Source organism: Alligator mississippiensis, chromosome 4 (genome assembly GCF_030867095.1).
Source record: "Alligator mississippiensis isolate rAllMis1 chromosome 4, rAllMis1, whole genome shotgun sequence".
Lineage (NCBI taxonomy): Eukaryota > Metazoa > Chordata > Crocodylia > Alligatoridae > Alligator > Alligator mississippiensis.
The window spans coordinates 214,929,768-214,957,553 of NC_081827.1; positions in this window are offsets into that span (position 1 = coordinate 214,929,768).

Here is a 27,786-nt window from a genome sequence, read left to right on the forward strand (position 1 = left end):
AGAGAAGCAGAGAAGAGATAGAGAAAAAAGAAAAAAGAGAAGAGAAAAAGACAAAAAGAGGGGAGAGGGAAAACAAGGAGAGAAAAAGAGAAAAGAGAAAGAAAGGAGAAAGAGAAAAGGAGAGAGAAAAAGAAAAACAGGAGAGAGAGGAAAAGAAAAAGAAGAAAAGAAAAAAGAGAAAAGAGAGAGAAAGAAAAAGGAGACAAATATGAAAAAGAGAAAGGTGTGTCCCTTGTCACCAATGTCTCACATCACTACTGGCTGTGGCTTGGTCCCACTGGTACAGGGTAGTGTTCAGTGGAGGGAGGCAGCGACACCCTTGCAGCAGCCACCAGGGCACAGGTGCTCAGGCCTCCCCAACAGTCCCAGAGCAGGGGAAGCCCAGGGCTGGGAGGGAGGGCCTGGCCAGGGCTCAGCCAGGATAGTTGTGCTAGAGCTATAAAGGCTGGGCTGGGGCAGCCCACTGGGCACTGGGGGCTCCCCACTCGGCCTCCCTCCATGCTGGGCACAGTGTGAGTGGGGCAGAGCCAACCCCGGTGTGGGGGCCCAGCTTCAGGAGCCCCCTGGGCCTTGGGAACAGCAGCCCCAGGCAGTGCTTGGGCCCGAGCCAGCCAGGAGTCTGCACTGTAGCAGCCCTGTGCAGAGCCTGCCCTGGCCCTGGCCCCAGCCCCAGCTCTGGCCCTGGCCCCTAGAGGGGAGCTGCGGGTGGTCAAGGCCAGGGCCCAAGCAGGCTGGGGCAGCTGCAGAAGCTGTTCCTTGGACCTGGGGGGTCCTGTGGCCAGGCCCCTGCACCAGGGGTGGCTCCTCCCCATTTGTGCTGTACCCAGCATGCAGGGAGGCCAAAGCTTTGTTTAGCCAGATTTTGAAAACCTCCAAGGAGGGAGCTTCCACCACCTTTCTGGGTAACCTGTTCCAGTGTTTTACTACCCTTGTAATGAGAAAATTCTTCCTAATATCTAACCTAAACTTCCCTTGCTGCAACTTGAGACTGTTGCTTCTTGTTCTGTCATCTGCCACCACTGAGAACAGTCTAGCTCCAGCCTCTTTCAAACCCCACTTCAGGTAGTTGAAGGCTACTATTGAGTCCCCTCTCAGTCTCATTTTCTCTAGACTAAATAAGCCCAGTTCCCTCAATCTTTCCTCATGCATCATGTCCCCCAGCCCCTCACTTTTTTTGTCACCCTCCACTGGACTCTCTCCAATTTGTCCACATCTTTTTTATAGTGGGAGGCCCAAAACTGAACACAGTACTCCAGATGTGGCCTCACCAGTGCCAAATAGAGGGAAATAATTACTTCCCTTGATCTGCTGGCAGCATACCTAGCAATGCAATGTCCCCTCACAGGCAGGGCGGCTGTGCCCCATCCCTGCAGAGCTCTGCGGGCTGGGCTGGGCCTCACCTTAGGTGCTGCTGGGTGCCCCCACCCATCCGCCAGCCATGGCCTGAGCCCATGGGGTTCCTGGGTAGCCTCACTTCTTGCCCAGCCCCTGCCTTCCCAAAGGCCCGGCTGGGCCAGCCTGCCTGTGGTGCCTCCACCTGGACCCTGGCCCGAGCACCTGGCCCTGGTGCTTGGTGCCCAGGTGCTGCCCCTGCCCAAGTGGGACAGGGCATCCAACTGCCCAACCCTTGGCCAGGCCCAGGGCTCGCTGGGAGCCTCCAGCACAATGGCCCTGCACAGTGCCTGCCTGGGCCCTGGCCCTGCCCACCCACAACTCCCCTTCAGGCAGGCTGAAGGACGCAGCCCAGGGACAAGGGACAAGGATCAGCAGAATGCGGACTGCATCCCTGCCTGTGTTCTCCTGACTATGTCCCCAGTGCCTGCCATGGCACTAGGACTTGTGGCTGCTCTGGAGAGCTCAGAGCAGCAACTTTAAAAAATATATTATTTAAACAATTTTCTCACATGCCTCCTGGCATGCCAGGGAAAATGTCTCTGTGTGCCACTAATTGGCATGTGTGCCAGGGGGTTGCTTATTCTTGCTCTATACCTTAGTCTGGGAATAGAGACTGAATCAACACCCTGATTTTCGTCAGTAATGTCCAGGTATATACCAATATAACTAATTCATTGGGAACCCCAGCATTAAACATTTTTACATGTTTTCAATCTGTAGCGCATACCAGCAGCACAAGTGCTCTGCTTAATAACAGCAACATAGGAAAACTGAGTCATTAAAGGAGGGGCAGATGGAACCTTGATTTCCTTTGCTGACGATATTCCTGCTGTTGCTGCTGCTGTTTCTCAGGAGGAATTACTTGCCTCTTCATTTCCTGATGCCAACGCATCATTTGGAAGGTCACTATTGAATAACAAGATGCTTATATGCCAAGAAGTAATGCATGAAATTAAGCTACCAAGGCAGGAGATCAGCAAATTCTATCTACTTTTACTTGATGAAATATCAGAAAGATGATTTCTGCAAGGTAGAAAAGGAATACAAGAAACTGGCACTGAGACATAAGCAGCAAAGTCTTTTAAGGGAAGAATGATTTCTCAGTGGGAAATTTCCTTGAGCATTGCAAACAATTGTAGTACTAAATTAACAGCTAGCAAGGACTTTGCAGCATTCAACATTTAAGCCAAAAGGGGTGCCTCCACATGAGTGCACACGTGCCTCTTGCCCCGCCTCAAACCCCTTTGAGGTGGGGCAACAGGCATGTGAGCGAGCAAAAAAAGGTTCCCCGCACCTGCAAAAAAAAAAGATGCTGCCAGAGCATCTCTATGGGTGCCCCTTGCCCTGGTGTCGCTGAGTAAGGGGTCGGGGGGCTGGAAGAGGGGGGAGGGGACCCCCAATGGCCCCACCCACTCCCCCAGCCCCCCCAACACCCGCCAGCTCCCCCGAGCCCTGCTGGGGTGGGCCCTTCCCCCCACCAGCCCCCCCAAACCCCCCGAGCCCTGCCGAGGCGGGCTCCTTATCCCACCAGCCACCCCAAGGCCCTTGACCCCTGCCAGGGCTGGCCTCTCCCCCCACCAGCCCCCGCCCCCTGCTGGGGCTGGCCCCATCCCCCCAGACCCCCATACTTAAAAAAAACAAACAAACAAACCCCGGCAACTTAGTGGCAGGTGGAGTTGCTGTGTGCCTGACTGGGGCCCTGCCCGCACAGTTTGGGGCAGGGTGGGGGCAGCCCCAGCAGCCCCAGCCTGAGCCCTCCTGCCCCTCCACTGTCCTGTGCTGCCTGGGGGGCTCTGCCAGGAGGCCCTGGAGCCCCCCCAACCCTGCTTCTAAGGTAAGCAGAGGCGCTTTTTTTCCTTTTTTTCTGTTTTTTTTGTTGTGTTTTTTTTTAAGCAATGGTGCCTGGGGTTGTGGGGGTAGCCATGGGGGCCTGGGGGTGCAAGTTTGGGGGGTGAGGATGGGTGGGGCAGCCATTGGGGGGCTGGGATGGGGCATGTGGGCCTTGCAAGGGGGGTGGTAGCCCCTGTGGGGGACATTTGGCCCCCACTGTGGGTCCGTACCCCTTGTGTGGGGGACAAACCCCTTGTGTGGGGGACATTGTCCTGTGGGAGTGCAACAAAACGTATTCATGAATTCATGAAACATGTATTTAGAGTCCACTTTATTATTCTGATAAGAGACTTGCTTTAACACTGTAAGATAAATCAATAAAACATTGTCCAACTGAGCGCTGTCTCTTTCTTGCTCTCTGTCTTTACAGTGGTCTTTTGTTTTACTTTACAAACATGGATTTGGGGGTATTTTACAGAGTGACTTTTGGATTTTTTTATCAGGGATTTTTCAGTTTTTCAACAGGGAACACCAGAATTCCTGCTAGGGAGGCCAGTGGCAGGACCCTGCCTGCTCAGAACTGGCACCTTGGACCCATCTGGCTGTGGCTGACCTCCTCAACAAATGGGGCCAGGACGACATGCTTTGACAGCTCAGTGATAGCTGCCCAGTTGGCCAGGCAGGGCCACACATGGCAGTAGTGCCACACAAAGGCCAACCCTGCAACTGCAGTCCACTGGCAGCTGGTGCAGAGGAGCAGATGCCTCTACCGGCTCTGCAGTTCCCATCCGAGTCTGGCAGGTGAGCAGCAGGTCACAGCCAGGCAGCAGCCCCCACTGCCAGACTGCCACAGTGGGTAAAGTGTGCAGGGAACTCTCAGGGCTGCTTCAGCAGTCCAGCTGGCACACGGGGTAGTGTCCTCAGGTACCAGTTAGCTGGGCCCCAAAAGCTTCTGAGAGCTAGTAGCCCTGAGCTACTTGCCAGGGCAGCTTTTTATACTGCTGGGGCCAAGACAGGGTAGCTTTTTATACTGCTGCACAGGTGCTGGCCCCAGGCTCTAGCTCCCCCTGGCTGAAGATCTGGGAGGAACCAGGCAGGGTTACTGTGCTCCAAGTGGCACAATATGCTCCACAACAAAGTGAATGTCCGAGCACATACGCTGAAGCAAAAAGCCCTGGCTCAAATTTGCATCGCTTCTATTGGAGCTTCTGCAAGCACACATGTTTGCATGTGTGGTCATACCCAAGGAAAGGAATTATGACAGGGTTTAATATCCTTTATGGGGGCAGAAGTGTTGACTGTAGGCAAAGAAGAACACTTTCAGACTGGGGAGGCAGAACTTAACACAGAGGTCAGAAGCAGATGGGATTTCATTGCCACACTGAACTTGAGCATGGAGAACTTTTAAGGGAGAAGAAGGAAGGGCAGCTGGGGCTGAGCTGGTATGTTGATTTTTTTGCAGAGGGGAAGATTCCTCCATGAGTTTTGTTTAGATATTGTTTTCTTCTCATCTAAAGCAAGAATGAAAAATAGTATAAAAAACACTTTGTGTCAATACTGATTTCTTTACCAGAAAAATAGAAGTCACTGGTTTAAATGTTCAAAAGGGATTTTTTTTAAGGCCTTAATTTTTAGAAGCTCAAATTTCAAATATCTTAGAAGAGGCTGACCGTCAAAGTGTTAGGAACTAGTCTTTTCCCCCAGATTTTCAGTACTGTGTTTTTGTACTTAGGAGCAAAAATGAGTTTTAATCCTTGGCTTGTGTACCTTCTGCTTAAACCCAGAGGCTTTAAGGGGAGGGATTCTGGGATTGTACAGTCCAGCATGCAGAAGCATCCAAGAACTATATATGCCCAGCTGCTGGAAACTTTATTTGGACTTACCCATAGGTATTAGGGAAGGCTGTTCCAGGGAAGAGCAGTAGGTCTGTGGACCAGGTGAATGGTGTAGGGCCAGTTTGTGGGCTGGATTGACTACTGCACTGCCTCATGTACCAGGATCAGGCTCTGGGACCCACACCTCTGCCCAGTTGGAGCCTGATCCTGGCTGGGCAGAGGCAGTACAAGCCCCCCAGAACCTGATCCTGGTACGTGCGGGATTGGTGGAGGTATCCATGCTGCCTCAGCCCAGTCAGGACTGGGCTTTCTGGGCTCCATGCTGCCCCTGTGCACTGAAATTGGGCCATCCTTTGCATCCTGTCTAGTGCATAGGGCCACAGTGAATAGGATTCCCCATAAATCCATGGGGAACACTGCAGGCCAGATGACACTGTGCAAGGGAGCACCCCTGATGGAACAGAATATAATTTTGATTGGCCATAATAAGCCTCTGTGAAAGGTTAATATTCTAGAGGCAGCTGCAGAAAGGGTTTGTGACCAGTTTAGTCTTTGAACTCTATTTAAAAGAAAAATGCATGGTGTTTGTAAACCCATCCTGCTCGAAATGAGACTTACCTAAAGTGAACTCAATTCTCAGCTATGTTTTTGGAGCAAGGCTGAGTCTACAGATACATCAAAAAATAATTCTAAGAATCCTCAAAAAATCTGCATTAAGACACTTCCACACGGGTTCTTTGGGTTCAGTCAGATAAATCCATTCCTCTATACTGATCAGGCATCTTTCCAAATTGTTAATCTTTGCATTTACTGATTCATATTTTGTCTTAGGTCTGAAGAACAGCACTTTTCACAGCCTTTTTGTTTCTGCATGGATATTAGCCAATATCTCTTGAACTGATTTGACCTTTCTGAGATGCATATATACTGCTCAACATAGCTATGGGATACAGAATAGGTATATTTGATTATATGGTCCACTCCAGTGTCAAGGTATAGGGGATGCATGGGGGTGCATGTGCACCCTGTGAGAGTGCTGGTGCACCTCCTGACAGGCCGTACTCCTCATTTAGGTAATGGGTGGGGGGGCCGGTGGGAGTGCCGGTGGCCCCCCTGTGAGTGCTGGCCGGGGAGTGGGAGCCCCGGATGAAGCACCATGGTCACTTTTGGGAGTGCCACAGCTGCTTCCTGGTCCATGAGATCAGCCGCGGGCCCCCTCAGTCACATGGTCTATTCCCCTTTAAAGGTAGACCATAGCCCCCCACTAATTAATGTGTAGAATTAAATCGTTGCTACAACTGATTTTGGCAAAGATTCACAAGCAAAAATTAGTTATTTGAGTAAAAGAGTACATGAGGTGTTGTATATTTGGCTCAGGCTTAAAAAAAGATCAGCTTTCTCTAAATTACTTTTCTTTTGCATATTTTGATTCTTTCCATTAATAATTAACAATGGGCTGATTACACTGGAAACCAGAGGTGCTCAGCACTTCTGTACACTTTGCCATAAATATCCAATTGAAAGTAATTAGGAAGAGGCAATAGGAGACTAAAGAGGAAAATCATTCAGGATGTAGAGAACTAGGGTAGCATCTAGAGTACACTATTTGGGGTAAGTTACTTAATTAATGGGCGCATCTACACATGCCAAGTGGGCTTAAACTAAAATCACCATTTTTAAGGTAGATTAAGGGCACATGTCTACACTTTTGTGGACCCCTAAACATAGTTTACAGATCCTCAGGGGTCTGTGGAACACAGGTCAAAAACCGCTGAGCTTGACAAACCCAGCAGCAAAACAGACATCAGAACTCATCTATCAAGAAATTCAGTGTGCATGTGAAGTTCAGTAACTACAGCAAAAGGTTGTATTTTTTATGCAGGGGACAGAGTGGTTGGATAGGGGCTCCTAGAATTATTAACTGGCTCAGAGAATGTTGTTCTGTACGCTTAGGTGCTATAAACTAGCATATTGTTTTATTGCTGGAATATCTAACCTGCCACTGGGATCTCTCCCTTCCTGAGACTGCAGTCTGAGGGTGGAGGGCTTTCCCTGCTTAGATAAAAGAATATCTGTGTTGCTAAGAGCATTCCTCATTTCTGGGCTATTTCCTTTCTCCCTATAAGGGTTGGTCCGGAACAAAAGGGTTGTCTCAGAGATATAGGTGGGAACCTGGAATCTCCTTAACCAATGTGGGAAGAAACCCACACAGTAAGATTATAGTACGATAGCAATATACATATAAATGACAGGAGGTAGAGCTAGATAGCCTTGATTTTCTTTGTATTAATCTTGGTTAAAATAAGTGTGAACAATTATATAAGTATTGGGGGTGGGGGGAGGAACATGTATTTTCCTCCTTTCACTCTCAGCATGACTTGAATTATTACATGGAAAAATGAAATAAAAAAATGTTGACTTTTACAGTAGTCAATGAAAGCATCTCACTGGTAACACGGACAATTACAAGACTTGAAGAATACACCAATTACTATATGAGTTCCTGAGATCAAAGTATTTGTGTTCTGTAAGTGATATTAAAAGCAATAAACAAAGTTTAAATCTACACAATAAAAATATAATATCAGGCATGATTTTTAAGGCCAGTGTTGCTGTATTCGAAAGCTCCTATTTCAGGAGTTTATCACTTTGAATATTATGTGGGTCATGATTTCTGCTTCCCAACAGAGGCTTTTATTAAGTCACTTAGTAATGCAAATAGATATAAACTGCAGTTACATCATCCTAATCAGTCTGTTACTTTGCTAAGTGAATATTGGGTACAATCTAAGAAAACTAATCACTGCTGTGCTTAAATCAATAATGGGAGGCTGAAACAACTTTTCTGTACTGATTAGGAATGCTTGGCACAATTCAGTTAGATCCAAATTCTCTTGCAGCAAAGACTATATAAATCAGGCTTTGCCAAAGGGAATTCCACATGGATTAAGTTGGGAAAAAAATCCATCCTCCTCCGATCAGCTACACTAGTCCCCATTACCACAGCAGTACCCTAGAATAAGTTATAGATAAGATAGGAGGAAATAGAGGGTGGATTAATTGTCTACCTGCTTGGTCATGTAACCATTGGCCTCAACCCAGCTTGTTCCAAAAGATAGTCATGCTAATATGGAAGTAGGGTCTCCTGAACATAACTCTGCAATGTACAGATAAAATAGTTCCTTCTAGCCAGATCTTCCACCACTTTGCAATGGAACAGCTTCCAATTCCACAGTTTTTTGGGCCCTAGAGCGAGTTGAAGTCCTTAATGCATATTCTAGCTCTGGGTGTGTTACTATGAAAACAAATACTAGTAACCCACTATATATTTTGAGAATCTGTGGTAGAACCTATTCTTTTTTATGTGGTAGTGATGATATGGTAGCTGTTTTCAAAATGCTGTGTAAAAATAGTTTAACAGTTCTCTGGTACCTATGTAAGTTGTGGTGGCTACACTATTTTTTTGGAAAGAAAAAGCTAAAAAAGACAGACACCCATGGGATTAGTTTTGCTATCAAGATCAAGATCGAACTCAGATGCCAGTGTCCAAATGGCATCAGAGAGCATCATACAACTTTTCATCTTCAACTGACCAGCAGACAACATGCAACAGTCATCAGTGCCTATGCCTTGAACTTTAAAGCAGATGACTAAACAACAAGAAAAAAAGAATTTTATTCTTCATTAAGCCCTGGGCTGGGACTCTGAGCTATGGAATGGAACGCTTGGAAAGGAACGGGTCAGGAAAGTCAACTCAAATAGAAATCTTCTCCTGAGCAAGTGTTCTGAACATGACCTCATCATCACATCCTCCTTATTTCAAAGAAACAAATGGAAGACATTATGGATGCACCCCTGTTCAGAACACTGGCACCTGATTGATCACATCATAGCATGTGCCTAGGACTGTCACGACATCCATATCACCAGCTATGACCAGTGCAGACAACTGCTGAACACATTATAGTCCAATACAGTCCCTCATGTCTATTTGCATTGCTAATAAAAGACCATAAACAAAAGAAGCTACCAAGAAAGAGGTTCTATACTGATGGCTTGAAAGACCCTGCTAATAGCAATCATCTCTAGCAATGCCTCAATAAGAAATTCTGCAACCTCTTTGATGTGGTTTCAGACCACTCATAAGTATAATACATATGATTTTTGTTGCAGGACAATTGTAGAAGTGCTGTGAGCAACAGTGAACTTTTTATCTGGCTTTCACTGACTTGACTAAGGCTTTTAGTTCAATCAGACAGGCACTATGAAAGATCCTGATGAGATGTGGATGCTCATTAAAATTCATTATCAGACTCCTTCATGATGACATGACAGCACTATCCTAAGCAATCAGCAGCAACACGTAGGGAGGGTGGGTTGGCAGGACCGGCTGCAGACGAACCCCCCTCCAGTCAGCGGGACTGGTCACAGGGGTGGGAGGTAGGGCATGTGCCCCCCCTGACTAAGGTGGCACCAGTCACCCATGTAAGCAATGGTGTGGAAACAGCCCCTTTCATTACCAGAACCAAGGTAAAGCAAGGGTGTATGACTGCACCAACATTCCTTTTCATCTATATCACAGTTATCTGCAACTTATTGCTGATAGGCTTGAAGACAAATGTAAGACATGCCCTTCCCATAAATGCTTTATGTGCATGGGCAAATCCATATCACCTGGTGACTCCCCTCAAACCCCACCCCCCCAGCAGATGAGTGGAAGTAAAGGAAACAAATTAAATTCCAGCACAACTAACTGCCTCTAAATAGAAGGAGAGAAGCAGAAAGTCTGGTCTCTGCAGAGAAGACACAATACTTAAGTTCTGCAATGTGCTTGAATAGCCCATGGATTTGAAAAGCATAACACAGAGAAAAAACAAAATAAAAAATTAATCTACAAGTCTAGCTACAAACTAAATGGCCCCAGGGAACTGTAAGAAACATTGAGCCATCCACCTCAAGGATCCTAGCTTAAATCTAACCCAGGTTAGTAGACTTTTTTCCCTGTTTGGTAGTCTCTGTACAATGAGTTTGTGGTCTCCATCCAGTTCTTTGCAGACATCACAAAATCATTGTAATTAAATCCTCTTTTGGCATTTCTGTTGGAGACTGGTGTTGCATAGAAACTGAAATGTCCTTAAATCTGATGCCTCCTGGTCAGGTTTGAGGTATGCTGACTGGATGATAAAAGAAAACCTGCACCTCTCCATGGTATTCTATTCTTCAGCTAAATCAGATGGCTTCAGTCTTCAGACCACTCAGTTTGGTATTTTGCCTCAACTTCAGAAAGCATAAATAGATCCTTTCTATTGTGAAAATATTCATTTCAAAGTAAAAGTTCTTTGATTTCTCTGTATAAGAGGCATGATTTAGTAATTTGAGAGAGGAAATGTCACCTGAAACTTGCTGAGAGAAATGTCAGCAGCGCTAATACAAATCAATACTAGTTAATTCCATAATTTAACACGTGTGTGAGGCAGCAATTCTAAGTAGTGAATGCAACATACTTCATAAATTCATCTGGTCCCCATACCATTTTGCAATTTGGCAGAATTTAAGCTTGTCATTTAAAAATAAACTAATGTAAAAGTTGATAACCTTTGTGATTATGTTACATATTATTATAATTATAAAAAGTTAATGCACATATAGAAAGGTATCCGGTGTACAATTTTTTGTATACATTTTTATGCATTTCTTTTCTCCATTCTTCTAACGTAGCTGGTCCTGGAGCCAAGATTTAAACAGACACCTGCCTACCAGCTTTGTTATATTCCACTTCCTATTGCTTTATCCCCAGCCTCAGTTCTGTAAACAGCACATCCTTGAGTTACTATGACTGCTGGTCCTATCCAAGTCAACAAAGCCTCCTCATATACACATATTTCTTGAAGCTTTATTTCTGTGCAAAAGGTTGCACTCTTGACAATTCTTCTCTCCTCCAGCCTCCTTTGGACAATCTGTCACCGAGGCCTGGTGAATACTATATAAGGAGTACATCTGCATTCAGAACCCTCTTGTGATGGAAGGAGCCTTCCGCCTTCTTCTGATTGCTGCAAAGCTTGATTAAAGTGACTAACTTTTGCAGTGCAAAATCTGGAACCTCCTTTTTCTATGAATGCAGTCACTTTTTCTGTAGTGCTGTGAGGCAAAGTTAAATTAGCTTAGGTGCCATGCCACTTGAATGCAGCTTCTCTTCTAGCTCAGAAGGCAGAGCTAATTTGAGACAGAGACTATGTTTACTTCTCCAGCTGGATGCAGTATAGCTATGTTCATGCCACTTTAAGTAGGATTGTGCTGCATCCTTCAAGAAGAAACAACTGGATGCTGCCTAGCACTGTAGGTTGGGAGGAGAGTGAAAGGAAATCTAAAATCAATTTTTCAAATTTGGTAAAAAGTCTAATTTCAAGGATTCTACAAGGGAACAGAACAGCCCCAAAATCCTGGACTGTCCCAAAAAAATTTGGATGGTTAATTGCTTTATCACTGAGGTTAAAATTTACCTTGTGCACCGGCCTTATGTAATACTTAAGTACTGTTTAACGCTTCAAGTTCATGCAGAGGGTTTCACCCTGAAAAAGTAAGTGTGGATTCCACATATGTAGATGAGGGCACAAGTAAAGCTAGTGGTGTAAAATAGACTTATTTTTCTTCCAGGGCTATGTGATAGCCATAGGTGATGTGTAAGTGCTGATCCTGGGGTGGGGGCCCACAACTCTGTGCCACCACCTGTGCTCCCACCCACACTGCTGCTGGGTGTTGGGTCTAGCCAGGCACCATGCCTTGTCATTGGTGCAAAAATTGCTTCACTGCTGCCACCCCCACTACTGCAGAGCCCTGGCTCTGGCCGGGATGCAGCCCTGTGGCCTGTACCCCACTGTCAGAGCAGAAATCTTGGAGGGCAAGTGCCCCCACCGATGGTTACAGCCACATAGACATTTCACTTGGGATAGTCCTAAATATGTATCAGCCTGCATATCTATTCAAACCTCAGTTATTTATTGAAATTAGCAGTATGGAACAAGTTAAAATAGAGCAATATAAATGGGCCCTTCACTTCTGTGAGAGTTTTGTATTTTATAGAAGAGAAATAATAATAACTGATCTAAAATTTTTGGGTTTTTTTAGGACAAAAAGAGGGAAATCCTTTAATTAAATTCCTTTCCCTGTCCCTCCCCTTCTCTTGATCAGATGTAACAATGATGCCTTGCAGAAGCAAGGTGCTATGAGGAATAACTTGGTAGAATTTTTAAAAGTGCTTTGGAGATGCCTAGTACTATCAGCTAGCAAATATGGAGTTAAACAAACCGGAAAAGATATTAACGGGAGATTGGCTGTAAATCAAAGTATTTTATGGCTTTTACTTTATAGTTCTGGCTCACAGACACTAATTAAAAATATAATTCAACTCTTTCTAAAGAAAGTCTCTTTGTCACTTGATTTATAGGATAGCATTTGTATATAGAGGCTGTCTTTTTGAATTGCTATATATACACACACACCATTCTTTAATTGTTCAATATACCATTCCTACAATGAGCCATGTCAGAGAATATCAATGAATATAAATACATTTAGTGTGAACAGAAGCATTTTCTATTAAATTTGGCTTATTTTAAATGGCAGTGTTTACTGCAGGAGAAGAAATATGACTTGTAGATAGTATACATCTTATGTCTTTGAATATGTTCCAAGTAGCAAGGAAATTGTCTTTCATAATTCCAGAGCTATATTTATGGTGGAAGCAGGGGGAGAGTTCTACATACTGAGATTTTTACCAGTTTTAGGGAAAACGTTGGCAACAAAAATTGGGAATCCATTCCTTGCCTTGGAAAAAAGAAAAGAGGAATAATGGCTCTGAGTTAGGCCTGTTCTGCATTTAGAAAATTTCATGTGTTGTTTTATGGGTTCTATGTCAGATACATTCTGTTAGTGTGCTGATAAGGCTATGTTAAAAAGGCAGTATTAATGCAGCATACGACTTGTGGTGTTCACTAATCAGTTTGGACCAGATCCAGTAGGCACCCACAGTTAGATGTCCCAACACCTAAAATCTGGTGCCTCAGTTGAAGAGAATAATCCAATTTGACTTGGTTCAGGTATGATCCCTGTATAATCAATGAGGAAATGTAGGTGCTTCCAAAGTGCAATTCCTTTAAGTGTCTATATACTTTATACCAGTGTTTCTCAACCCGTGGATCGTGACCCAAAAGTGGGTTGCAAGAATATATGAAAGGGTTGCAGACAAACTTTAAAAATGGATATACAAACTTTAAAAATAGATTCTCCTTTAAAAGAAGAAAAACATGGGAAACTGTGGCTTTTCCCCTGCAAGCTGGCAGAGTTCCAGCCTGCCCAGGACTGCTTGTGGCCTCCATTCCCCCACACACCCACCCCCTACCCCACACACTGTGGGGGCTGACGCATGGCAGCAGGAGTGAGGGGCACTAGGTCAGGACTGGCCATGGATGTTTACAAATGGGTCACGATACAAAAGCAGTGGTTCTCAACCTTTTTTTATACAGAGCATCAGGAGAAACAGGGGTCTTCAAAGGGCAATTTAGAAAGCACAAGGTACATAGAGACAGCCAGTAACAGTATAACAATAAACACTAACCACAAAGGTGTGTCTGAACTCTGTCACCTTCTCAGCTTAGGCACTGGAGTCAGGTTGAACATGTAATGCACTATAACTATACCCAATTCCCCTCCGAGGCATGGGGCTCCCACCCATGAGACCTGGCTTCTAAGACTTCCCTACTCTGAGGCCATGTCTACACATGCCAATTTAAGGTGCTTTAGTCTGATATAAGACACATTAAGGGCATGTGTCTACATGTGCGACCCTTAATGGACCTTAAAAATGGCAATTTTAGGCTATTCATGCCTAAATTTGATATCTGCAATCTGCATCAATTTAGGTGTAAATAGCTAAAGTGCATTAACGCAGCATTAAGGTGCATTGATGCTTTGTATGGACTGACTTGGGACTAACTTTAATTCCACATCAGCCTGCACATAAGGCATTAACGCACTTTAACATGTGCATGTGTAGATGCAAGCCTAAATGTGCATTAAACTAATGGGCATTAAATTTAGGTGCACCTAAATCCACGTGTAGACATACCCTGAGGGGGATTCAAATCCCACTTCCCAGGAGAGTGCCATAACTATAAGGCAGAACTATAAGCCTGAGTGGAGGCCTCCACCATGCCTCATGTTGAAGCTGAGCCACAAGCAGCTAAGTATATAAAATTCATAGGGACAGAGAAAGCAGCGAAGAGGAAGCCTGCCTTTAAGCCTAGTGGTAACAGCACATTCTTGGCAAAGAGCGGTCTGGAGTTCCAGTCCTTGCTGATAGTTTCTGTAAATTTTTAGCCCATGACTATCTAAGGTAAAAATGCATGATGGGTCTGGGCAGCAAGTGAAAAGAAATGTACCTCTGTAGCCAGGTGGCTATGGCACTGTCTTTGGAGGCAGGCAGGGAATACATGAGTAGGTCCTTCGTTTAAACTCACATGGCCAAGATTATGCATTTTACATTAGATAATCATTGGCTAAAAGCAAAAATAACCTTAGAACTAAAGCCCAGAGGAGTGCTGTGAGTAGTAGGCTGCAAAGGCAGGCTCCCTCTTGCTTGATCTCTCTGCCTAAATAACCCTTGCATTCTTGGCTGCCTAGAGGCCCAGTTTCAATGGAAAAAGGGGGGCATTCCTCAGCTATCTTATTCCAGTCTATTGCCTTAGCACTTTGCTAGTAAGTTAGATATGTAGGTTCAAATATCCTCTAGGTGAGGAGGGTTGGGAAACCAGAGCTCCAATTTTGTGGGTGGGAACTGTAACTGCTAGGCTACTAAACAAACAAACAAACAAACAAACTGGACACCACTAATCGTGTTCCTATTATTGTGAACTGAATTAAAAGCTGCTAATACAAGTTAAGCTTACTTAGAGTAGGTATAGTCGATTTTATCCCTCCATAGATTTAGGCATCTCCCTAGGACCAAATTGGATTATAACAGAATTTATGCTGTTGGTACCTAGGTCTCCAAAGTGCATCACTGCTGAACACCCTTCGAATCCCATGCTTGTGTGCCAGGGGAATTTTCCAGTCTGAAATGGAAACAATCTGAACTTGTTCACATCTGTAATGAGTCAGTCAATGTCACTGTTCATTTCAAGTATAAAACGTAATGAGCCCTTTTCTTACATTTTTTTAGTCCCTAAATAGCCTTTGTGTTTCCTTTTAACATTTTTCTGTAATAACTTAGGGTTTGCCATCTTATTTTCTTTAAACAATATCCCATCTATGACAAAAACTTTTGGCACAACTAGTGATAAAGGATGCTGTCTAAGACAACCCGTTCTAAAAGCCTTAATTACTTCCTGTGCATTCCCATGCTGAGCTGTTGCTCTACCAATCACTGTCCACGCTGAGGATTGTTTTAAATTCTAACTGATATATAACAGGTCTAGTTTTGGATTTCTATGTCCTTGTAAAATGTTGCAATCCACTGCATTTCTCACACCTTTCTCCATTGTCCAACTTTGATTAGTTGTTACAGTGTATGTAGGTCAGTCTGCTGATCTTGCTTGCTTCTGGCATTGCATACTTTTCTTCCCTAAGTCGTTCTTGTGCTATTTGGATTCTTGGTCATGTGGAGCACTATCTACTCTTTATAATCTTCCTTCTGACTAGCAGGAAGTAGAGCAAGATGACACTGACTAACACAGCTAATCACCTCTTTTTTACACTGGCTGACTCCAGTTACTTGGCAATTTCTAATTCTTACTTTGCTAACAATTAGGTTTTTTTATTTCTAGATTCCAGTCAGTCTGGTCTCTTATCAGAGACTAGGTTAGCCTCCTAAAGTTTCAAGACAAGCTCCTCAGCCTCAGAACAGTCACAAATTCTAGTATGGTTTCATTTATATTTTGTACCCCAAAGGTGAAAAACATTTCTCACATTTCAATTTTTACAGGAAATACAGATGTTCAAATGTTATAATAAAAAGTTTCATAGTTAGCTTTCTCTGTCTGAGTTAACAGGTTCTGAAGCATGTTAAAAAGTTTTTAATTATTGTTAAAAATGAGGCTACCTTCTGATAGATTTTCCTTTTCTCTGTCACATGTTGAAAACAGAGAAAGCATTGTAGAAATATAGAAGAAAAATGGAAGATATTTCAAGAGTTTCAGTTCTGGTGGAATTTTTAGCTGCTGTTTTTTTCCAAGCTGATTAGTTTCTTTAATATTTAAGGAAATATAAAAAATAATAAATAAAAAATATTTTGTGGTGTTCAGTATTTGTTCTGTTTGAATTAAAAAAAATCTCCTTTTTCTTTATTCAGTTACTCAGTTCTAATTGCCTCTGCTTAACACAACTTAATACTTCTGCAGTTGCATTCTTGAGACTTCCTTTGATGTCAGACTGAATGGCTTAAAGTTCTAATTTCCAATACTATACCAATTAATTTTATGCTAGTTGGAGGAGTTAGCACAAGTTACACAAGTCTGAACAACTAGAAATCAGTATAACTGTTCCCCTTCTGGAGGTCTTACTGGTACAACTATATTGGCAAAGCCCTTCAGGTTGTGTCTTCAGTAGGATTGCTTTAATCACTGGTACAGAAATATGGAACATTATAATCAGCAGAGCCTCCTGGGTGCAGCTTCGCTGGTAAAGCTGTGATTTACATGAGGACAGTAAATACTGCCCGGCACAAGCAAAACAAACTAACATTTCCAACAGTTTTGCTATTTTAACTTGGTCTACACTAGACATTTGTGCTGACAGAACTATATCTATGAGGCAGTGTGATCTATGGCCCACAAAGCTATGCCTGCGGAATCTGCATCTATAATAGGGGCCAAACCATGCTTTTACTAGTGTAACATGCTTTGTAGGATCTGGTTCTACCATACTGGTGCAAACAAAACAAAACAAAACAAACAAACAAACAAACAAACAAACAGCTTTGCCAGTATAACTGCATCCAAAGTAGGACAGTGCCCTGGAGGTTCATGCCAGCTTTTACTGGCATAGCTATGCCAGTGAGAAATTGTCTGTTAGAGGTATAACTTCTTAAAAATGATGTATCCATTTCAGTGAAACATATTGCTTCACTTTCTGTTCCTCATCCCCTAGAAATATGCTGAGACTTCCAAATATCACAAACGTGATTTCCACTAAAAATACATAAATCAAATATACAAACAATAGAGAGACCTTCTGAAAATAACAGTTTAAATTAAAAGTGACAAAAACTTTGGGGTAATAAAAGTTCAGACCGTAAAGATATCTAGAACCAGAATAGTCTATACCACTGGTTCTGGTAGGTGCAACTAGTTTAGCCTGTCCCTCTGCAAGAGAAGCACTGCTAATAAGCCCAGGGGCAACACCACACGAACATGACTTTGATGAGAGGCAAAATAACTTAGCTGGCCTGGGATGTGTGAAGATACCTATACTACATATAGTGGGAAATTGGCTTATTTGGGACCAATATTCCAAACGGGAGTCTCACTTGACTTGTGCATTGGGGATGACATAACACTGTCCCCACATTAGGATTGTTATGAAAAATTTAGGCACTGTTGCTCTGGCTGTATTACTATTTTAGACAGACATTGCATTTCTCCTGGGAGAAAATATTTTATGTTGGGATCCTACAGATGTTCACACCCATTGTTCCACTTCATGTTCCTATGAAATATGGTGGACACTTCCCAACAGCCTCATTGTTTTCAACTGATTGTGGCTTATTTAACTTCATTGTGGTCCATTCCAGGGGAAAGCTTGTCATGCTCTGTGCTCCCTCAAGCTTCCTATTGGCAAAGGAGCAGCAATTGCACCTTGGAAGGGTTACGTGTATAAAAGGATGTACTGCTCCTGTTTTGATCTAAGTCAAAACCCAGGACCATCAGAACCACGTTAAATGAAATGTTTGTTTACAGTCTAAGATTAGAATCTCCATCCTGTCAATTAAAAATCCTAAGTTTTATATCTAAGGCCACTTGGACAATGTCTCTATAAAGAAGCACAACACTACATTTTAGAATTGCTATATAGAGACTTCTTTGTAAAAAGTATTTATATGAAAATTGCGTAGTCTAGCTCTAATGTGCAGTATAGATTCATTGATTGTAGAGTCGGAAGGGACCACAATGGATCATTGTGTCCGACCCCCTGCCCCTGGCAGGAAAGAGGACTGAGGTCAGATGACCCCAGCCAGGTGACTATCTAGCCTCCTCTTGAAGACCTCCAAGCTAGGTGATAGCACCACCTCTCTTGGAAGCCCATTCCAGATCCTGGCCACCCTTACTGTGAAAAATGTCTTCCTAATATCTAACCTAAATCCACTCTCAACTAGTTTACACCCGTTATTCCTAGTCACTCCTTGGGGCACCTTAGTAAAACAGCACTTCCCTGATTCCCCGTTGACCTCCCCTAATAAATTTATAGGCGGCCACAAGATCTCCCCTCAGCCGTTTCTTGTGAAGGCTGAAGAGATTCAGCTCTCTCAACCTCCCCCTGTAGGGTCTGTCATGAAGATCACTGATCATGTGAGTGGCCCTACTCTGGACCCTCTCGAGATTCCCCGCATCCCTCTTGAAGTGCGGTGCCCAAAACTGGACACAGTACTCCAACTGTGGCCTGACCAGTGCCGCATAGAGGGGGAGCATCACCTCCTTTGATCTATTAGTCATGCACCTGCTAATGCATGACAAAGGTGCGATTGGCCTTGTTGATGGCCTCATTACACTGCTGGCTCATGTTCATCTTGGAGTCAATTATGACTCCAAGATCCCCCTCTGCCTCCGAGCTGCTGAGAAGGACACTCCCCAACCTATAGGTGTGCTGGGGGTTTCTCCTTCCCAGGTGGAGTACCTTAAATTTATCTTTATTAAATTGCATCCTATTTCTCTCTGCCCATTGATCCAACCTGTCCAGGTCAGCCTGAATCTGCTCCCTGCCCTCTGGTGTACTAACTTTGCCCCATAACTTGGTATCATCAGTGAACTTGGAGAGGGTGCTTTCCACGCCCTCATCCAAATTGACGAAGATGTTGAATAATATCAGTCTGAGGACCGAACCCTGCGGGACCCCGCTACCCACCTCTCTCCAGGCCGAGAAGGAACCATCCACCACCACTCTCTGGGTGCGGTCCCTAAGCCAGCTGGCCACCCACCTGACCGTGTAGGCATCCACTCCACAGTCTGCTAGCTTCCCAATGAGGATAGGGTGTGAAACTGTGTCGAAGGCCTTCCTAAAGTCCAGGAAGATGACATCAGCCTCAGCTCCCGCGTTCAGGCAGTGTGACCTGGTCATAGAAGGCTAGAAGGTTTGTCAGGCAGGATCTACCTGTGACAAACCCGTGCTGGTTTCCCCTCAGCATTGTCTCTCCTGCTGGGCTTGCACAAGTGTGTTCTTTGATTATTTTCTCTAGCATTTTCCCAGGAATAGAAGTAAGACTGACCAGTCTAAAATTACCTGGCTCATCCCTTCCTTGAAACTGGGCCCCACATTGGCTCTTCTCGAGTCCTCAGGGACCTGGCCAGAGCACCATGAGTGCTTGAACAGCTGTGGCAGTGGCTCAGCTATTACACTGGCCAATTCTTTCAGCAGCCATGGATGGAGGTCATCCGGGCCTGCTGACTTGTACCCATCCAGCTCTTCCAGGAGCTCCTTAACTATTTCAGAACTAACAGTAGTCAGACTGGTGCCATCTGGACACCCGTCAATGATCGAGGTGGGGGAATTGGCTTGGTCAGTACATAGAAATACTGAAGCGAAGAACTCATTGAAGAGCTCTGCTTTTTTCCCCCCCGCGTCAACCACCAACTGTCTCGATTTGTCCTGCAGGGGCCCCATGTTGCTTTGAGCTTTCCTTTTGCCTGCTATATACCTGAAGGACTTCTTATTGTCCTTGATTGTTGAAACCAGCCTGAGCTCAAGCCCTGCGTTGGCCTGTTTAACTGATTCCCTGCAATAGCGCACCAGGGAGATATATTCCTCCTTGGTGGCTGCTCCCCACTTCCATTGCCTATACATCTCTTTCTTTGCCCCCAGACTCTCCTGGGGTTCCCTGTTCTGTCAAGGGGGCTTTTTTGCCCCCCTTACCTCCCTTCCCATGTAATGGGATAGACTTCTTTTGAGCCCCAAGGATCACTCCCTTGAAATACCTCCAACCCTCCTGGACCCCCATATGCTCTATGTTCTTGAGTTGCATCCCCTCACTAACTAGCCTTCTAAGCTTGCTAAAGTTGGCCCTTCTGAAGTCCAACACCTTCCTGTGTATAGCTCTTCACTCTTGGTTTCCCTCTTGTAGATAGGAAATAAGTATACTTCAAAGGAGTTGTTTTTATTTTTAGAGGAAGAGAGATTTTCCTTAAATGTGAACATTGTTTTTTTACAACTGTGTTACTGTCTGTCTTCCTTGGCTTGGGTCCTTTATTTCTATTAGTCTCCTATAAACTTTTAGTTTCAGACCAATATCTTTGAGAGTTATAAGTTCTAGATAGGAAAAGATAGCAATTTCTGAACTTCTCACTCTGGATGAATTTCCTTGTTCTAGAGTTTTAATGAGTTAGTGGGAATTGTTATTACCTAGACTAGAGCAATAGCAGAATATTTCCTGACTGTGAAACACTAGTCATAGTAATTTCTCTAGAGAATTGTTTTGGGAAACAAATAGCCACCAGAATTTAACACTATACAAGTCATAATAGCATATATAGTAAGACTATTTAATAGTATTTATACCATAACTTATAAAGTAGCAATAAAAAAAAATAGTTATGTGGATATAAAGTTGATTTAAAAAATATATATTAAATTGCAAAAAATGGCTAACTACAGATTTAACAAGAGATGCTTTTCTTTACAACAATATCTTTTCTATTGCATTCTTTAGCCTCCTCCTCTTCCAAGCTTCATCCTCATAACATTTGTGACCTTACAGTCCTTAATGGATGTATTTTCCCAGCGCTCTTGTGAAGAACCATCATTTTCCAGATCAGGAACTGAAACCAAAACAAAAAGCCAGGTTAAAAAGTGTTAAGATTTTGGGTGCTTAATTCTAAATCAAAGTCCAAACAATTCCAGTCAGTGGCTGCCTAATTCTGAAACACCTAAAACTTTCTAAGTACGTTCCCTACTTGGCTTAAAAGCTTTCTAGGAACTAGTTCTGCTCCTGTGTCTGCCTATTTATGCCTGGCCTGACCAGGTAGGTAATTTAGCTCCTACTTAACTGCTGCTGAGATTCAGAGACTAGATGGAGGAGCACCTAAGTCTCCCAACAGGTCCTAGCAAGGAAGTATGTTTGAAGCATGCTTTAAAACAAAACAAACAAACAAACACCCCACAAAACAACCCCCCCAACATTTACAAGTTGCCACAGATATCCTTCATAGCTAAGTTCTGCTACCAAGTAGATATTGTATTAAATCCATATTCTGCTCAAATCCAAGACAAACCTTATACCAGATAATAAAAGCTAGACTACTTCTTTTCATATTCTGAATGCTGATCCTCCTTGCTGATTCAGAAACTGATTCTAGTGGGGCCAAGCATTCAAAACTCAGTTAACCACCATCCTCAAACTAAGCCTCTGAGACCTCACATGTTCAATGCCAGTTCTCTGCAGAATCAGGCTCTTTGTTGGTTATTAAGCTTAAAAGAGCAAATCAGGAAACCTGCCCTTTTGCAGGACACCTTTGAGAAGTTCACTGCCTTCTAAATGCTGAAAATGCAGAATGCCCTGGGAGAAGTTGAGCTATAACGTTACATTTATACTTTGGATATTGTTAAATTACAGAAGGGAAGCTCTGCTTACTGCCTCTGGATTCTTGTACTTATTATTTGTAAAACACTGCATTATGGAGAAGTCAGAAACAATGGACATTTTTATTGTTATTTTCATATGTGGATTCTCAGAAAATGCCTATCTAGTAGCACTGATGCCTCATAGAATCATAGAAGTAGGGTTGGAAGGGACCTTGTAGATCTTCAAGTCTGACCCCCTGCCTGGGCAGGAGGAAAATTGGGTTCAAATGATCCTAGTTAGGTAGGCATCAAGCTGCTTCTTAAAGACCCCCAGGGTAGGAGCCAGCACCACTTCCCTTGGAAGTCGGTTCCAGATCCTAGCCGCCCTAACTGTGAAGTAGTTCCTACGAGTGTCTAATCTAAACCTACTCTCCAACAACTTGCGGCCGTTATTCCTTGTTATCCCGGGGGGCACTAGGGGAAACAAGGTCTCCCCCAAACCCTTCTGGTCCCCCCTAGTGAGTTTATAGACGGTCACAAAGTCCCCCCTCAGCCTTCTCTTGTGAAGGCTGAACAGGTTCAGGTCCCGTAGCCTCTCATTGTAGGGTCTGCCCTGCTGTCCCCGGATCATGCGGGTGGCCTTCCTCTGGACCCTCTCCATGTTGTCCACATCCATGCTGGAGTGGGGTGCCCAGAACTGGACACAGTACTCCAGCTGTGGCCTGACCAGTGTTGCGTAGAGCGGGAGGATCACCTCCTTGGCCCTACTTGAGATGCACCTGTGGATGCACAATAAGGTCTGGTTAGCCCTGCCGACCGTGACCTCGCATTGTCGGCCCATGTTCATCTTGGAGTCAATGACGACTCCAAGATCCCCTTCTGCCTCCGTGCTCTCAAGAAGGGAGTTTCCCATCTTATAAGTGTGCTGCTGGTTACTACTGCCCAAGTGCAGCACCCTGCACTTGTCAGTATTGAAACACATCCTGTTTTTGTTAGCCCACCCTTGCAACCTATCCAGGTTTTGCTGCAGTCTTTTCCTCCCTATTAGCGTGCCCACCTCACCCCAAATTTTGGTATCATCAGCAAATTTGACAGGTTGCTTTTCACCCCATTGTCCAAATCGCTGATAAAGAAATTGAACAGTGCGGGCCCAAGGACCGAGCCCTGGGGGACTCCGCTGCCCACTTACCCCCAGGTCGAATATGACCCGTCCACTACCACCCTCCGAGTACGACCCTTCAGCCAATTTGCAATCCATCTGACTGTGTAGGCATCGATGCCACAGTCGCCTCGTTTTTTAATGAGGATGGGGTGGGAGACAGTGTCAAAGGCCTTGCTGAAGTCCAGAAAGACTACATCCACGGCGACACCTGCATCCAATGCTTTTGTGACCTGATCATAAAAGGCAATCAGGTTGGTCTGACATGACCTGACCCTAATGAAACCATGCTGGTTGCCTGTGAGCATCATCCTCGATGCCGGCCCATCACAGATGTGCTCCTTGATGATCTTCTCAAAGAGTTTCCCCAGGATTGAGGTAAAACTGACAGGCCTATAGTTGCCCAGGTCCTCCCTTTTTTAAAGATGGGGACCACATTGGCCATCTTCCAATCATCTGGCACCTGGCCCGAGCACCATGAGCACTCATAAAGCCATGCCAAGGGCCCAGCAATAACCCCTGCTAGCTCCCTCAACACCCTGGGGTAGAGAGCATCTGGACCTGCTGACTTGAACACGTCCAGCCCCTCTAGAAGCACTCTAACCCAGTCCTCCTCAATCCTTTCAAGATGAAACTGGATGCTTTCAAGATGAAACTGGATGCTTATCTTGCTGGGATCCTATGACCCCAGCTGACGTCCTGCCCTTTGGGCGGGGGGCTGGACTCGATGATCTTCCGAGGTCCCTTCCAGCCCTAAGGTCTATGAAATCTATGAAATCTTAGGTCTGGAGGTGTTCCCCTCGAGTCCATCTTGAAACATGGTGGGAGAGTCCTAGTCCCTGCACAAGAAAATGGAGGTGAAGAATTTGTTAAAGAGGTCTGCCTTCTCCTCTGGCGTAACCACCAGATTGCTCAGTGTATCTTGCAGGGGCCCCACATTTCCCGGCACCTTCTTCATCCTCCCTATATATTTGAAAAAGGACTTTTTATTATCTTTGATCTTGGACGCTAGTCCTAGCTCTATGTCCGCCTTAGCTTTCCTAACAGCCCCCCTACAGGCCTGAGCAGTGGAGGTATGCTCCTCTTTGGAGATAGCACCCCCCTTCCACTGGGTGTATGCTGCCTTTTTGGCAACCAGGCATTCCTGGACGCAACCAGGCATTCCTGTCTCATCTTCCATTAGAAAGAAGTTAGCAACCTGAAAAACCATTACAAAACAATTAGATATAGAATGATCTTAAAATAGTTTGGAATCTTTTTACTTTTTATTTTTCCTTCTAGGTTTTTTTTTCCCCCCCATAAAGACAAATTATCCAGGTACCATATTCTCATAGATATCATTAAACATAATTTAAATGACTTCAACTTACATCTGAAAATAGGAGGACAATGATAACTAGTATTATGATTTATCTTCAATTGAGAATAAAATCTTGCAGCAGCCCTGTGGTGTAAGAAGTGCTACCGTCTTAATTTTGCAAGAAGGTCAATGAGACACAGAGTGGGTAACTTGGTAAAAAAATATGAATAATCTTATACTTGACTGGGACACAGAAAAGATGAGTTAAATTTCCATTTCTGTTATGTAGTTCTATATTACCTTAAACAAACTTTTCACTCTCTCTTCCTGGGTTTCCCATGTGTAATTTGGGAATAATGCTTTCTAAGCATCACTTGTATTTTGTGAGGATTTATTCATAAATACTGGTGAGGTACTAAGATGCTTATAGATGTAAGCCCTGATAAACTTAAGATTGTCTAAATCAAAGTTACAAAAATTCAATCCTAAAATAGTATACAAATCAGGTGGCCCCTTTGCTTATATTATGAAAGTCCAAACCAAGTTTGGACAAAAATGAAACTCAGCAGAACTTTAACCTAAAGGTAATTCTTTCAACAGATCAGATAAATCCAAGTCCCAAATAAACACTGGTTCCCTTCCTGGAATGTCTTATCTTTTCAGATAGATTGCTAGGACTTCTTCCCTTTTCAACATCTAAATGAACTTTTGGCAGAATTATCTTCTGTCACCTTTTAAACTACTAGCAAGGGCTTCAAGATCACTTGTGCTATCTCTTATATCTGTTCAGAGGGAAGAATTTCCCCAAGAGGTGGCTGGCATACCAGCACAACTCAACCATTCTGAGGCTTTACTGTTGCTTTTCTTTAACTAGTTAGCCCTACTTTGGAACTCCCCCTGGAGGTGCACCATGGTCTAGCACTTCTGAGGAAACCCAGGGCATGTCTACACGTGCATTAACACATTTTAGTTAATGGGCATTAAATCTAGTACCTCCATTGTGAGGTACCAGGAAAATATGCATTAGCCTATCTTAATGCACATTAACTAAAGAACAGTTTTTAAAGTGATGTTTAATGAGCATTAGCCTATTTTAATGTGCATTAATGAAATAACACAGGGCTCCTATAGACGTGTGGGGAGTCTGCTCCTGCTGCATATAAAAACCGTGAAAGCTTGGACAAGGTCTCTTGTACAAAAATGCAAGACAATGGCTGGGGCAAGACTGGGTTGTGGTAACAAGACTGCCATAAGAAAAAAACAAAACAAAAAACCCCTCAAACTCTGCTAATGGCTTGCAACTCATTAGGTGTCAAGACAGTTTGAATGCTTGTGGTACCCAATACTAGACCCATGCCATAAAATAAAAAGTGATATTAAAGTTATTGGCAGAGACCTGATGCACTCATCACATGTTTATCTAAGGAAGCCAAAAAAAAGGCTGAGCCAGTGTAACTAGAGAAAGCAAGGAAACTACGACATGCATTTCAATTGAACTAGCAACTAAAGAAGACAAAAGACTAAATATGCATTTCTAGAGAAACCTGTGAAATGTACAAGAAAGATGTCTTGTATGTGACATGCTTACATTTCTCAAAACAGGCATCCAGTGTCTAACGTGTTACAAATGTCTCAATCATTCAATGCATGCTTGGAGTTTTGTAAACAGAACGTCACTAGTACAAGCTATTGCAAATTTGCCCCATTAATAAAAAATAAAAAAAAAAAAAAATACTCAAAGACAAGTCCAGTAATCAATGCTTCTAAGCATTCCGTATGATCGCTCAAGACCCATCACCTGTAATAGACCTATGATTGCAGGGGCTGCAGAGAAACACAAGTCTTCACACCTGGAGAAGTCCAAAAACAGGAGCTAGGCAATTTAACAGTTGTAATACGATAGAGATCTTTTTCCTCCCCATTTAGTTCGAACTTTAAAAGTTGGCCAGCTATGAAGGAAAAATGCTTTGAGGCTATACAATTAAACAGTACAAGAACTAAACAGATTTGCCAGCAAGGTGTGTGCAGTCCAGGGAAGACCAAGAAGCCATGGGTGACCGGTGACTCCCGAGTCAGGGGGGACACTTGCCCCTCCAGTAACTCTAGTAACTGGGGGTGGGAGGCCCATGGTCAATTGTGCTGACCGGGGGGGAGGGGGGGGTATCCCTACCACGACCGACTGAGCCTACCTGGAAGGGCCAGCAGCACTTCTCCTGGCACCCCCCCCCCCCCCCAGCCAGCACTCTCAGGGTGGGCACCAGCATTCCCACATGCCTCCCCACCCATCACCTAAGCAGGGAACGTTGGCTGTCAGGGGGTACACATGCACCCCCTATGCACTGACACCGCAAGAAGCCATGCAGCTGATAAGCAAAAGATCCACACTGCGAGGTTGTACAAGAACTGCTTCCTGCCTGCATTGGGTAAAGATCTCTTTGCAGCTAAGATAATACAAGGACTGATAGCTTATTTTATATTGGGAAAAAATCTTTTCTGTCATTTAGTTTTGTAGCTTGTTGGTAGTTATTAAACAAATCCTTTGTACTACTTATCAACCGACTGTTGTGTCAATTCTTAGAGCACTAGGTTTAAAAACCCATTTTTTAAGTGTAACACTCTGACGCACTGGATTTCCAAAGCATTGGAGCAGACTCGATTAATTGAGTCTGCTGGAGCATGGAAATTGACGTGCTCCAGCAGCCTTCCACGTCACGTGTATCAGTGTCCCTGTGCATCCCCATGCTGAAAAAGTGGCATCGGGGTGCTTTGAAATAAAACATGCTTGTCACAGGATGGGGTCCTCAAGGGTGGCTATGTTCTCCTAATGCCCCTCAACCGTGCCAATTTGGCCCACTGGGCACCCTCAGCTCTCGCCCACCATGTCTTTGATAGAAATATAAAAATAGGGAGGCTGCCTTTAAGTTCTTAGACACTGTTTGATGGACTCTCTGAACCATGTGGGTTCCCAGACACCTTGTGGATCCCATTTCACAATGGGTGTTCTGGGGGCATCCAAGCCTTATAGGCTATATGCATGGCTCCAACTGCCCCTCCACCATACCCTGAGCCCTGCAGATGGTACTGGCATTGTCTTGCCTAGGCCTCATTATAATTCAGCCCCTTGTCCTCACTGGGCTCTCCACAGTCCTGTCTCTGCACCCTCTCTGGCAATGGGGTCTCTGCCCTGCCAAATGCCACGCCCTCTCTGGCACCAGGGTCCCCACACTGCAGTAGGCCCCCAATGAGGCCTCCTCCTTCCCCAAATAGCTTCACCCAAACCACCAGTCTTATAAACCAGCAAACAAAACATAAGCCCCCGGGCTATAACATAACACAAGCTACATAACATGTGCTCAGCCCCTTTATATTACCCAGAGCAAAACTTAGTCAGGCTTTTTCCCCTTCACTTGCTCTTCTCCCTTGGCCACCAGCAGACAACTACCTCCTATTCTCCATCCTGGGGTTTATATGGGCCCAGGGCCCTGCCCCTTCCGGCCAGCTGACCA